Here is a 14,511-nt window from a genome sequence, read left to right as displayed (position 1 = left end):
AGGGAAGATGTACCTAATCGCTGTGGATTATTTTTCCAGGTTTGTTGAGATTCCCTGTCTGAACAAAACCAAATCCAAAGACATTGTTACCCGTCTGAATTCTTTTTTTGCCCGTCATGGCATCCCTGAGGTCCTGATGTCAGATAATGGACAAAAGTTTTCTGGTCAGGTGTTCGCAGACTTCGCAGCGGCATATGGATTTGAGCACATAACAAGTAGCCCAAAGTTTCCGCAAAGTAACGGGGAGGCGGAACGTGCGGTACAGACTGTAAAGAATTTACTGAAAAAAGCTGCGGATCCATATTTAGCTCTTCTTGCTTATAGAGCTACTCCTCTACAGAATGGATACAGCCCTGCCGAACTACTCATGGGTCGTCGCCTGAGGACAACACTACCTTCCTTTCCTTCGCAGTTGGACCCTTCACTGCCGGACAGCGTCACGCTCGCACAAAAGGAACGGGAGAAGAGGATATCGGACATGTCTTACTACAACAGACGTCACAGAGTAAAACCCTTGTGTAAGGTGTCATCAGGAGAGCGAGTGTGGGTGACAGATGCAAGAACACCAGGCACTGTTATCCAGAGTCATACAACACCAAGATCCTATACTCTGGACTTATCACCGGGGACAGTGAGACGCAATCGCAGACATTTGATCCCATTACATTCACATTCACCTTTGGGTGATGAGTATAAAGGAAAGCAGAGTGAGGCAAGTGTATCTGCGGAGCAGGTAAAACAATCACCCATTGCACCTCCTGTATTTCCTGTTAAAACTGATGTTTTGAAAACTCGATCAGGAAGAGTCGTTATCAAACCAGTAAGGCTAAATCTATGAAGTGTTAGCTAGACATGCAACATACTTTTCATTCACGTTATTTTTTTTCTAAAAAAGAGAAAAAGGGAGATGTGGTGTATTGTATTGTTTGGGACTGACGGTGCTGTGCATGAGACAGGTTCATCCGGTTTGCAGCTGATCCTTGATTACGGTCTGCAGCTGATCCTGATTATGGGGATGGTATATATTGGGGAGGCACTGTTGCTAGGGGGGTGATGTGTAAGCAGAGACAAATAGTCACCGACAAGCCTGCAGTTGTTCCCCCGTCTACTTTGTTCCGTTGAAGAACACGACATCATCTACCCATCACTACGAGGCATTTATGGCTACGAAGATTGCATTGTCGTAGCCTTCACTCACGGCTCGTCTGTATGGAAACGAGGCCAAATTTCAGGGCTGGTACTAGGAGGCACCGTGAATTTGGACACCCGCGTAAGCGGTCTTGTCGCACAGGGAATGACGTCTTGTGGCCACCACGTTGGACTTAGAAGCACGCAGCCCATTACTTTGTACGTAGCTATTGAGCCTGTCCAATTCCACCACAAGTTATGCAGTCCACAGAGGCTACATGAGGAGGAGCCTTCGCTTCGGAGGACCTAGCCTGCGAACGGGCCTTCGGAGGTCGCAGCCTGTTAATTTGGACACAGGCCTTTCATTAAAGTTCGCTGCGCTCTCAAACAGATATTCTCCTGCTGTATTTGTATTACGCTATGCTCTAAATTGACACATCCAAGATGGCGACTAGAAACACGCAAGTTCACTGGCTCTCAGGGATGCGCACCATCTATTGTAACACCTTTATGCTCTCGAAAGGGCGCCCAAAAACATGCGTCTCCATTGAGATGAATAGCGAACCGGCACTTCAAGATGGCGGCGCGTTTTTTCCGTCTCAAACTTAAATTGGACAACAAACTGCGTGAACCCTCTCAAACAAGTGAGTTTGTGCGTGTTTTTTTATTCGAAAACAATTTAAACAAGGCCTCGCGCCGGCCACCAATATGTCGCAAAAGATTGGTATAAGAATTAATGAATTAATAAACAGTGGTTCGCGAATTAATGCCCGCATTAATTCTTGATTACCACTGGGGGCACCACGCCCCTTTTCAGAATCAGAAAACCCTTTATTGTCATTGTACCCAGTGTGCAACGAGATTAGAGATTTTAGTTGGTTATTGGACAAAAGGGGCGGAAAAGTCAGAGTTGAATTAGCCTTAATAAATGAAGGAGCTTCTAAGAAAATAAATGTGTGAATCCGAATGGTGTCCCGAATCGGGTAGAGACGTTGGAGGCGGGCGACAGAATATCCTGGCCTGATGGTGCTCCCCCGTGTTGGATTCGTTGTGCCGGGTGTCAGCGCACGCTTTGCAGAGGCTGAACAGGGGTTGATGAGAACCCGCCTGATTGGGCAAATATTCAAGTACCACGCATGTGCTACTGTTGACTAGTGGTACGAGGCGTAAATGAAAAGTTAACCAACAAGGGAAAATGGAAAAACTCTTTGCGTTAGCAAACGGATGATTTTGGAGAAGACAAAAAGGAAGACAGCAGAGAAGCCAGGAATAAGCGCTGCCAAAAAATTAAGAGAGAGACAAAAATTGAGAGCGATCCCAAAATTGGGAGCGGGCCAAAACTTCCAGCATGGAAAAGAGTTAATACGAGGCAGGATCATACGTACGTACGTAATAGATGCGTCTCCACACCCACCACTAGGCGTCACACTTGTCCTGGTAATATGCGCGTCAGCGCAGACGTGATTGGAGGTCTGTTGCGGATTTGCTCATGCAAAGGATCCTTTGGAGTCACTTTGTCGAGTCGGCAATCTGCTGACCTAATGCTAACCTGATGGCGCATCCGCCAGAGATGTGCTGATCTGTGAGTTGGTGTCCTCTGTCCAGACAAAGACACAGTTGTCTTGCCATAAATGTGCCAATGGTGGCTAGATCTGTTAACAAGAGTCAGGCTTGTATTTGGATGATAGCCAGGCTTTGTAGCTTTGATGACAGCCAGGGTTTGTAATGTGTATTCCAAAATTCAAGGAGGGGGTAGATGGCTGGCTTGCGTAGAAAACTGCAGGTCCATAGTTGTTACACCGTACAAGCATTTGTAGAATTTGAACGCTCTTATCCATCAAGAATTTCCGGGTCCCCTCGCTTGGATAATATAGGAAAGGAAATTTCTGAGGCAAAAACAAGAATTCTAAGTGGTCCTGGTCCTATGCCGCAACTACAGACTTATATGTGAATGGAGTATCAAGAGGCCACTTAAGGCTGATTGCCAATTATATACAATTATAGACAATTTCATTATTTTTACGGAAAACACAGCTATTTCACAGTGAATTCTGTCCCAATTGGCTTTTCTTTAATTTAGTTGTTTATGGTTGTGACAACATGATGCAAAAAAATATTTGATTTGTACTCAGAGCTTTCAGAGACAATCACTTTATAAGAGAAAATTTCAAATTTTTACGAGTGAAATGTGCTTGAAACGCTTTTGCCAGACTAATTGGTGAAACCATATGCCACACACTGTATGTAAATAACGTGAAGTTGAAAATAATGTACTGATGGACACTCTGAAACCAAAGCTCCGGCGCACGTTTCAAACCCGGAAGTAAAATTGCCTTGGAACACTTTTCTGACGCTCCATTCAGTCTGGAGAAAAACATGTGACCTGTGACGTCCGAAGCAATAACAGTTTCATTCTCTAAATGAACTCCAGTAAACCCTAAAAAGAAACCATCTAAATCCAAAGACTGTAAAAAATAAAATCTTAAATAAAAATCTTTGAACTGCATATACTTTAACTGTGCCATAGTGTTTGTAACTTTGTGTATGTAGAAATGTTTATACTTTTGTGTGTGAATATATGAGTCAAGGAAATGACATTCACAATATTTCTTAGCTCGACATAAAACAAGGTATGAGCCATTTGCTTGATTTTTTTACATTTATTTAATCAAAAACTGCCACAATACACAAAAACATATTTTTTAGTATAATGAACTTGGTATCCAATCATTGTATCCATGTGTGTATACATCCTAATGTTTTTCTGTCTGAAAGCCTCTATAGCAGGGGTGTCAAACTCATTTTTGTGGGCAAGCCACATTGTAGTTATGGTTTCCTTCTGAGGGCTGTTATGACTGCAATCCCATATAAATGTATGATCACCTTATGTTATCACATACACACAACAAATTGATGAAAAGCCAGTTTTTATTTATTTTTTTTAATTTTGTTTTTATTATTGAAAAGCCCGTTATACATTCAATTGAAAGAGGAAAAAAGTGCTACAATTTCTTTTTGCTTTTCCATTTTGTGCGAAAAAAGAGAAAAGAAAAAGAAAAAAGAAACAACAAAAAAAAACAGGCTAACTAACGGAGGAGCAGAGGAACCTTTCACAAAGTCGCTTCGAATAGGTTTGACATATTCGGTCCACTTGGACCATGTTAAGCAGGGGTCCTCAATCCTGTTCCTCGAGGACCGGTATCCTGCAGGTTTTCCAATTCTCCCAGCTGCAACACAGCTGATTCAAATGATCAGATAACGATCGTTCAGGAGTGTTGCAGCAGGTAAAGATGGAAAACGGGCAGGACACCGGCCCTCGAGGAACAGGATTGAAGACCCCTGATGTTAAGTATAATACTTCCAGTTGTAGCTTAAGGGCAAAGGAAATCTTGTCTATAGTGAAAATCTCCTTAACCACATCAATCCAGTCATCTGTCGTCGGTCTCTTAGGTTTAAGCCACTTTCTTGTCAATGCCTTTTTGCTTGCTGCCAGTAAAGTAGAGAGAGGTTTCTTTTACTTATTGTTCATTTGTTGTAGATCCATTTTACCTAGATACATCACTTTCAAGGACAAGGGAAGAGCAATGTGAAATACATTTCGCAAATGATAATGAATGTCCGACCAATATTCTTGTATTGCAACACATTCCCAAAATATGTGGTAAAGGTGGGCTACACCCTCTCCACATCTCCAGCATGTATTGCATGTTCCCTGGTATTTCTTTTGAGCAGGTGTTACAAAAAAATCTCATCGCATTCTTCCAACAAAATTCACGCCAAGCATTTGACCCAGTCGTAGTCCATTGTATTTGACATATGTATTGCCACTCCTCTACTGTAATATTAATCCTCCCTTCTCATTCCCATTTCTCCTTCACATAGTGTGTGTTCCCATCTTTACCAACCAGGATGCTATTATATAAATTCAAGGTTATCTTAGTCAGGGGTACAGATTTTGTTAATGACAAATGTTTGTAAAAATCCCCCGTCAGCTTGTTTTTTAATGTTCTTATTAAAATAGTGTCTGAGTTGTAAATATCTGAAGAAATCATCGGAGTTCCACCTATGTTTTTGTTTTAACGTTTCAAATGATTGAAGTGTCCCCTCGTGGACAAGTGAGTTGTCGTCTGTTAGTCCTTTTGAGATCCAAAGTTTAAATCGATTATCATACTTGTTGGGGATAAAATCAGAGTCGGTATATTTTTGCGTCTTTCTCTAATTTGGACATTTTGATTGTTTCATTCATGGCTTCAATCATCATACCGGACAGTTTTTCTTTAAAATTAATCTGTTGCAGTTTAGTGTCAAACATTAATGCTTTCAAAGGAATTTTCATAATCGTTTCCTCCTTGAGATCTTTCTATCCTGCTGTGAATGTCTGAGAGCACATGCACACAAGAGGTTTCAATTGGACGGCGTAAAAGTATTCTCGTGAATTTGGAAGGTTTCTACCGCCCTTATTTTTCTTCAATTCGAGTGTCATATTTAAACCTAGGTTTTTTACCCATCCATATATATTTTGATATCATTCTGTCCCACTCTAAAAATTGCTTTTGTGGTATTGGAAATGGTAAACATTGAAATAGATACAGCATCTGAGGCAGAATGGTCATTCTTATAGAATCAATTATTGAGTTAAGATCTAAAAATGGCAATGTGTTCCATCGCTGAAAGTTCAATCGTATTTTGGTATTTGGGGGTACATAATTGACATTATACATCTTTGAGAAATCTCTATGTAATACAATACCCAAATACTGAACCATTTCTGCGTCCCACTTCCATTTGTATCCTTGGGTAATGTGTTGGGGTGGGTCATAATTTAAAGTTAGTACCTGCGTCTTGTTTACATTAATTTTATAACCTGAGAAAGTACCATATTCTTCAAGCGTCTTTATTATTATGGGTAATGTTTGTGTGGGTTGGGTCAGGGTCAATAACAAATCATCTGCGAACAACGCAAGTTTTTGCTCTTCACCAGCAATTGTAACCCCTTTAATATATTTGCTTTGCCCTATCCACTGACTTAAAGGCTCAATATATAAAGTAAAGAGAAGTGTGGAGAGACTACATCCCTGCTTATTTCCTCTTGATATTTCTATTGGTTCTGTGAGACCCCCATTAATTTTTATTCTTGCAGACGGTTTATTATATAATCCCGCAGTTAGCTCAATTACCGATTTATGAAATCTAAATTTGGCAAGTACTTTAAATAAAAATGTCCACCTCACAGAGTCAAAAGCTTTCTCTGCATCCACACCAACAATCAAGGTTTCTAGTTTCTGTTGAATACAATGTTACATTATATTTAAGACTCTTCTGACACTATCTTGTGTCTGTCTATGCTTTATAAACCCAGTCTGATCTTTGTGTATCAATTCCGGCAAGATCGCTTCTAAGCGCTTTGATAATATAGATGTAAATAACTTATAATCAATATTTACACTAATTGCCTTCGTTTGGAATTGTTGTTATTCTACACCATTCATCTTTATTATATATTCTATTTTCTTCCTCGCCTTTTTTCGGCGCGTAACTACTTCCACAGTTTTCATCCGATTTTCACCGTTCCAACTTTGTTCTATTCCAAAAAAATCACGCCTTTCAGGCTTCCATTTTTCATGTCTTCACCTATTCCCCATAATGCACCATTTCGCTTTCTTCAACCCCAAAAACCCCATTCATTACCAATGGGAGATTCAACATTTCACTACTAAATGCTTCAACATTAAAATTTAACCCATTCAGGTCATTCATTTCACATTCCTGTAACTCCTTTCACATAATTCATGTGATTCACTCTATTCATGCATTCACATTTTACATTTTTCACCCCCAAATTCCCCATTCATTTCCAATGGGACATTCAACATTTCACATTTACACGCGTGCTTGCGTGGGTTTCCTCCAGGTACTCCGGTTTCCTCCCACATTCCAAAAACATGCATGGTAGGGCGATTGAACACTCTAAATTGCCCCTAGGTATGAGTGTGAGCGCGGATGGTTGTTCGTCTCTGTGTGCCCTGAAATTGGCTGGCAACCAGTTGAGGGTGTCCCCCGCCTACTGCCCGAAGATAGCTGAGATAGGCTCCAGCACCCCCCGCGACCCTAGTGAGGAGAAGCGGTACAGAAGATGGATGGATGTTTCCAGTTTGAAATTTAAGACATTCAGGTCATTCATTTCACATTCCTGTAACTCCTTTCACATAATTCATGCATTCCCATTTTACATTTTTCACCCCAAATTCCCCATTCATTTCCAATGGGCGATTCAACATTTCACTATTAAATGCTTCAAAATTAAAATTTAACCCATTCAGGTCATTCATTTCACATTTCTGTAACTCCTTTCACATAATTGTGATTCACTCTATTCATGCATTCCCATTTTACATGTTTCACCCCCAAATTTCCCTTTCATTTCCAATGGGACATTCAACATTTCACATTTATGTTTCCAGTTTGAAATTCAAGACATTCAGGCCATTCATTTCACATTCCTGTAACTCCTTTCACATAATTCATGTGATTCACTCTATTCATGCATTCCCATTTTACATTTTTCACCCCAAATTCCCCATTCATTTCCAATGGGACATTCAACATTTCACATTTACATATTTCCAATTTGAAATTCAAGACATTCAGGTCATTCATTTCACATTCCTGTAACTCCTTTCACATAATTCATGTGATTCACTCTATTCAAATTTTCAACCAGATTTTCCACCAAAATTCACCATTCATTTCCAATGGCTAAAATTTGGGAATGCATTTACTCCTCCAATTTTCGTCCAGCAACGCCGAGAACATCGTTTCACCCCCACACTGGTCTAAAAGGTACCCAGCCGTATGGGCCTCTTTCCAAATTTTCAACCAAAATTCACATTTCATTTCTAATGGCAAAAATTTGGGAATGCATTTACTTCTCCAATTTTCGACCAGCAACGCTGAGACCATCGTTTCACCCCCACACTGATATAAAAGGTACCCAACTTCATGGGTCTCTTTCCAAATTTGGTGCCACAAAAACAAAATTTTCCCTAAAATTCCCCATTCATTTCAATTGGTAAAAATTTGGGAATATGTTTAGTTCTTCAATTTTCATCCAGCAATGCCGCGACCATCGTTTCACCCCCACACTGATATAAAAGGTACCCAACTGTATGGGTCTCTTTCCAAATTTGGTGCCACAAAAACAATTTTTTCCCCCAAAATTCCCCATTCATTTCCAATGGCAACATTTTGGGAATGTGTTTAATCCTCCAATTTTCGTCCAGCAACGCCGAGAACATCGTTTCACCCCCACACTGATATAAAAGGTACCCAACCGTACAGGTCTCTTTCCAAATTTTCAACCAAATTTTCCACGAATATTCCGCATTAATTTCCAATGGCTAAAATTTGGGAATGCATTAACTTCTCAGATTTTCATCTAGCAACGCAGAGAACATCGTTTCACCCCCACACTGGTCTAAAAGGTACCCAGCCGTACAGGTCTCTTTCCAGATTTCCAACCAAATTTTCCACCAAAATTCCCCATTCATTTCCAATGGCAAAAATGTGGGAATGCTTCACCATTTTTCACCGTTCCAACTTCAATCTATTCCAAATATTCACGCCTTGCGTGCTTCAATTTTTCATGTCTTCACCTATTTCCCATAATTCACCATTTCACTTTATTCACCCCCAAAAACCCCATTCATTTCCAATGGGAGATTCAACATTTCACTATTAAATGCTTCAAAATTCAAATTTAACCCATTCAGGTCATTCATTTCACATTCCAGTATCCCCTTTCACACTTTCACCTCATTCATGTTTCATAAATTTATCCATTCATCCATTCCCAATTGCACTTCTTCGGCGTGCGACTACTTCCACATATTTCATCCGATTTTCACCGTTCCAACTTCAATCTATTCCAAATATTCACGCCTTGCGTGCTTCAATTTTTCATGTCTTCACCTATTTCCCATAATTCACCATTTCACTTTATTCACCCCCCAAAATTCCATTCATTTCCAATGGGACATTCAACATTTTACTATTAAATGCTTCATATTTGATATTTAACACATTCAAGTCATTCATTTCACATTGCCGTATCCCCTCTCACACTTTTCACCTCACTTCAGAATCATTCAATATCATTCCACATCCTTCCACCCAGATGGCTTCAACTCCTCCGCCTTCACACGCGATTTCTCCAGAAATTGCATTCTCTCGTTCTGGATATTATTGCTTCAGTCCATGATTTTGGGGTCTCCTTCTTTTCGAGGACAATTAAATTTTTAAGCAAAATTGGAGTCAATTGGATCCCCATTGCTTTATACCATTCGGGACCAAATCTGTCAGCTTGTGCCATTTTGCCACTTTTTAGCTTCTTGATGGCCCAATAAATTTCCTCTTTTGTTATCACTGCAAGAGGTTTATCACTGTGTTCATCCGTCAAAGTTGATAAATCTAATTGTGCTAAGAAAGAGCCCATGTGTCATTATCTATGCAATTCTGGGAGTACAGGTTACTGAAGTAGCTTCAAAAACATTAATTTCCTCTTGATCCAGTTCCAGTTAGTTGTTCAAGGGATTTATAGTTTTGAATATTATTCTTTCCACTTGTTGTTTCTTTAGTTTATCGGAAAGCAATTTCATAGATCTTCCACCTACCTCATAATATTGTTGCTTCATGAAGGTAAGTTTTTTTCTGTACCTCGAAGTTGTTCATATCTATTTCTTTTTTCAATTTTTGCATTTCAGACTTGACTTCGCTTTTCAGATTCTTGGAATGCTCTTGTTGAAGTTTTAACAGTTTTTCTTCAAGGCATGTGAATTTGTGCTGGTTGTTTTTCTTAAGGTGAGCTGATAAGTTTGTAATTTTACCGGTCATAACTGCTTAGAGAGTGTCGCACAGGGTTCCAGGGGAAACCTCGTCATTGTCATTCAACATAAGGAATTCTTTAATGGCATCCGTTTATTTACTTTTATAATCAGGGTTATTGTGTGGGCCTCTTTCCAAATTTTCAACCAGATTTTCCACCAAAATTCACTTTTCATTTCTATTGGCAAAAATTTGGGGATGCATTTACTTCTCCAATTTTTGACCAGCAACACTGAGACCATCGTTTCACCCCCATATATGATATAAAAGGTGCCCAACCGTACAGGTCTCTTTCCAAATTTTCCACCAAAATTCCCCATTAGTTTCCAATGGCAAAAATGTGGGAATGCTTCACCATTTTTAATCCGATTCAAACCGTTCCAACTTAAAAAAATTCAGGTCATTCATTACACATTCCTGCATCTGTTATCACATTTTTCAGGTGATTCACTCTATTCATGTTTCAAACTTTCAGTCATTTATCTCTTCCAGATGGCACGGTTTCATTCACATTTACATAATTCCAGTTAGAAATTCAAAACATTCAGGTGATTCATTACACATTCCTTTATCTCCTGTAAATTTTTCACCTTTTCATTGTTTACAGAGGATGCTCGGACCTTAGCCTCCACCACAGTGCGGCAGCCATCTTGGATTAGTGTCATTCAAAATAATTCAATGTCATTCAGTCTCATTCAAAATCATTCTACCAAAAAATTTCCAGCTTCTCCGCCTTCACACGCAATTTCTTCAGGAATTGCGTTTTCTAGTTCAAAATATTATTATTCTTTCTCCAAAGGGTAGATTTTTTCTTACTTGTAAGGCAGATATTAATAGTTACAGGGTTATGGACTGATATTGTGCAAGGTCCAATATCACAACTCTTCACCAACTCTAGGTTGTTTTTAAACATAATAATATGGTCTAATCTTGAGTAGACATTATGTGGGTGAGAGTAGTGGGTATATTTCCTTTTCGTTGGGTTATGTTCTCTCCATACGTCTACCACCCCTATCTCCTCCATAAGTTGCGCAAGCTTTTCCCTGGTCTTTTTACGACCACCTTTGCCATTCGACGAGTCAAATGCGTCATTCAGTATTACATTAAAATCACCACCACATATTAAGATTCTTGGCTCTTTGTTGTTGTTAACGCAAAGATATGACTATAAAAGGACCAGTCACTGCCAGGGGGAGCATATACATTAAGGAGAGTTATGAGATTATCTGCGATCTTTCCGATTGTCATAATGTCTCTGCCTTCTTTATCCTTATATTCTACTAAATGCGCATAGTTCAGCGCCCCAGATATCAGTGTCACTACACCCCTCCTCCTTCCTGAGCTATGTAAAGAGAAAAACACTTGTTTAAAACCCAGTTTGTTCAGCTTTGAGTGTTCCTCATCTGTGAGGTGTTTCCTGTATAAAAGCAATTTCTGCTTTATCTTTTTTTAGTTTAAATAGTTTTCCACCTTTTAACTGGACTATTTATAGTAACAAGTATTAAGTATCTGTCATACATTTTGTAACATTAAGGTTAATACACATAGGTTCCCAGCTCCTCGACATTAACACTGAACTCAAAACAAGAAATAAACTTAACAAGTGAAAATTCAAATAAAATAAATATAATAACTTCCAGGGTAGGGGCCTATTGGGCAGACCCTCTTGTGCCTCTAACTGTGGCATCCTCATCATGACGGTGAAGGAGTCTTTTGTTGGCTGAGGACTATTCCACAAGAGATCACGCCATACCGAACCATAGATCATATTGTATTATGCACCAAACTTGTTTGAGCCGTTAAACATTCCTATTAGTATAGGCAGAAATGATTGTTGTTTTGGGACTTCATGGAGAAAGAAGAAAAAGCGGCAACAGAAAAGGAAAGAGAGAGAGAGAAAGAAATAATAATAATAATAATAAAAAACGGGGGGAAAAAAATACATAACTGAAACCTCATTCTCCAGGGGGTCTGCAGTTGGTCTCCTAAAGGTTCTCAGCTTCTCTCTGTATCCCAGGGCTTGATGTGGGTTAACTGTAGCACGGGTTCCTCTGTTCCCTCTGCTCCAATATGTTGTTGTCTTAGTTGTGTTGTTGAGTTGTCTTAGCTGCTCCACGATGGTCTCTGGTGATTTGGTGACTGTTACAGGAAAGCCTCTTTTAGACAGGTCTTGACTTACTTCTGTGGCAGTGTAAAGATAAAGATGTCCTTTATTAGTCCCACAAATGGGAAATTTGAGGTGTTACAGCAGCAAAGATATAGATCACACAGAGTCGGCGGCGTAATGTAGCCGTTAATGTATAACATTAGCAGCAGACATTCATAAAAACCATGCAAATATACACAGTATAAACGTATCTAAGTGTAAGGAACCACTCCTAATGCCTGTCCATTATACAGAGGGGGAAATACTGCAATGATAAAAATATTGCAATGATAAAAGTACTGTAATGGTAAGAGTACTGAAATGATAGAAAAGTACTGCAATGATAGAAAATACTGCAATGATAAAAGTATTGTAATGGTAAAAAGTACTGCAATGATAAAATATACTGCAATGGTAAAAGTACTGTAATAGTAAAAGTACTGCAACGACAGAAAAATACTGCAATGATAAAAGTACTGTAATAGTAAAAGTACTGCAATGATAGGAAATACTGCAATGATAGAAGTAATGTTATAAGAATACTGTAATGGTAAACAAAATACATCATTGGTCAATATTTAAGTACATCATTGGCTGAAAGTACAGTAGTAGTGTATATTGCATCCTAGGACTTCACAATTGCACTAATGCCCTCCCGTTTGTAGGCCTGCCCAATGTTCTTGTTAAAAAGTCTGACAGCAGTCGGCAGGAAGGAGCGGCGAAATCTCTCTTTGGTACAGCGAGGGTGTAACAGTCTATCACTGAAGGAGCTGTGGAGTGTTCTCAGAGTGTCATTGAGTGGGTGGGCTGGGTTGTCCAGCATTGATGACAGTTATGCTGTCATCCTCCTGCCCCCCACTGAGTCCACAGAGTCCAGGGAGAGCCCAGGACAGAGCTGGCCCTCCTCACAAGTTTGTCCAGTCTCTTTTTGTCCCGGCCTGAGATGCCTGCTGCCCAGGAGACCACTCCATAGAAGATGACTGATGAAACCACTGAGTCATAGAAGTTCCTGAGGAGTGTTCCCCGAACGCCAAAGGACCTCAGCCTCCTGAGTAGGAAGAGTCTGCTCTGACCCTTCCTATAGAGAGCGTCTGTGTTGTCGCTCCAGTCCAGTTTATTGTTCAGATGAACACCCAGGTACTTGTAAGTTGAAACTCTCTCAACATCTGTTCCCTGGATATTCACTGGTGCAGGTGGAGAGTGCCGACGCTTGCGGAAATCCACCACCAGCTCTTTGGATTTCCCAGCGTTGATTTGGAGGCGGTTCTGCTGACACCAGTCCACGAACCCCTGCGTAACCCCTCTGTACTCCCGATCGTCACCGTCAGTGATGAGGCCGACAATCGCAGAGTCATCAGAGAACTTCTGCAGGTGACAGGTTGTGGAATTGTATTTGTAGTCCGAGGTGTAGAGGGTGAACAGGAAGGGAGCCAGAACAGTTCCCTGCGGCGCTCCCGTGCTGCAGAGGAGCACGTCAGACACCCAGTCCTGTGCCCTCACGTACTGTGGCCGGTTTGTGAGGTAGTCGTGGATGATGAGGTGGTGGGCCACTCCCGCCTGCTCCAGCTTGTCTCCCAATAAGGCGGGCTGGATGGTGTTGAATGCACTTGAGAAATCAAAGAACATGATCCTCACCGTGCCCCCCGCCTTCTCCAGGTGGGAGAGTGAAGTGTGGAGCAGGTAGATGATGGCATCATCCACACTGATGCCAGGCTGGTATGCGAACTGGAGTGGGTCCATTGAGGAGCTGACCAGGGGGCGCAGATGGACGAGGACCAGTCTCTCCAGGGTCTTCATCAGATGAGACGTCAGCGCCACTGGTCTGAAGTTGTTGAGCTCCTTCGGATGGGGTGTCTTTGGAACCGGAACCAGGCAGGATGTTTTCCACAGCTGGGGGACTCTGCCCAGCTTAAGGCTCAGAAGGAAGTTGAACATGTGCTGGACGATTCCACACAGCTGGTCTGCGCAGGATTTGAGGAGCTGGGAGCTAATCCCATCAGTGCCTGCTGCCTTCCTCGCCTTCATCTTCCTCAGCTGGTTCTTCACCTGAGATGTTGTGAGGAACAAGGCTGAGCAGGAGGAAGTGGTGGTTGTCTGATGAGGCTGGGAACTGGAGCCTGTGGAGAGAGAGAGGGGAGAGAGGGTCTCGTTCGCAGTGGCAGGAGGGGTTGGTGGGGGCTGCAGCAGGGGAGCCTGAGCGGGGTCAGGCATTTGAACAAACCTATTGAAAAATAGGTTCAACTCATCTGCCCACTGAAGCCCCCCCCCCCCCCCCCTTCTGGGTCTTACCTGGTTGTCCGTGGCCTGAGATGGTCTTCAGGCCCCTCCAGACATCCCTGGCATTGTTCCGCTGCGTT

This window comes from Idiotropiscis lumnitzeri, chromosome 12, assembly GCF_059441095.1.
Source record: "Idiotropiscis lumnitzeri isolate Australia: NSW breed Sydney's pygmy pipehorse chromosome 12, RoL_Ilum_1.0, whole genome shotgun sequence".
Taxonomy (NCBI): Eukaryota; Metazoa; Chordata; class Actinopteri; order Syngnathiformes; family Syngnathidae; genus Idiotropiscis; species Idiotropiscis lumnitzeri.
Note: the sequence above shows the minus strand (reverse complement) of the source record.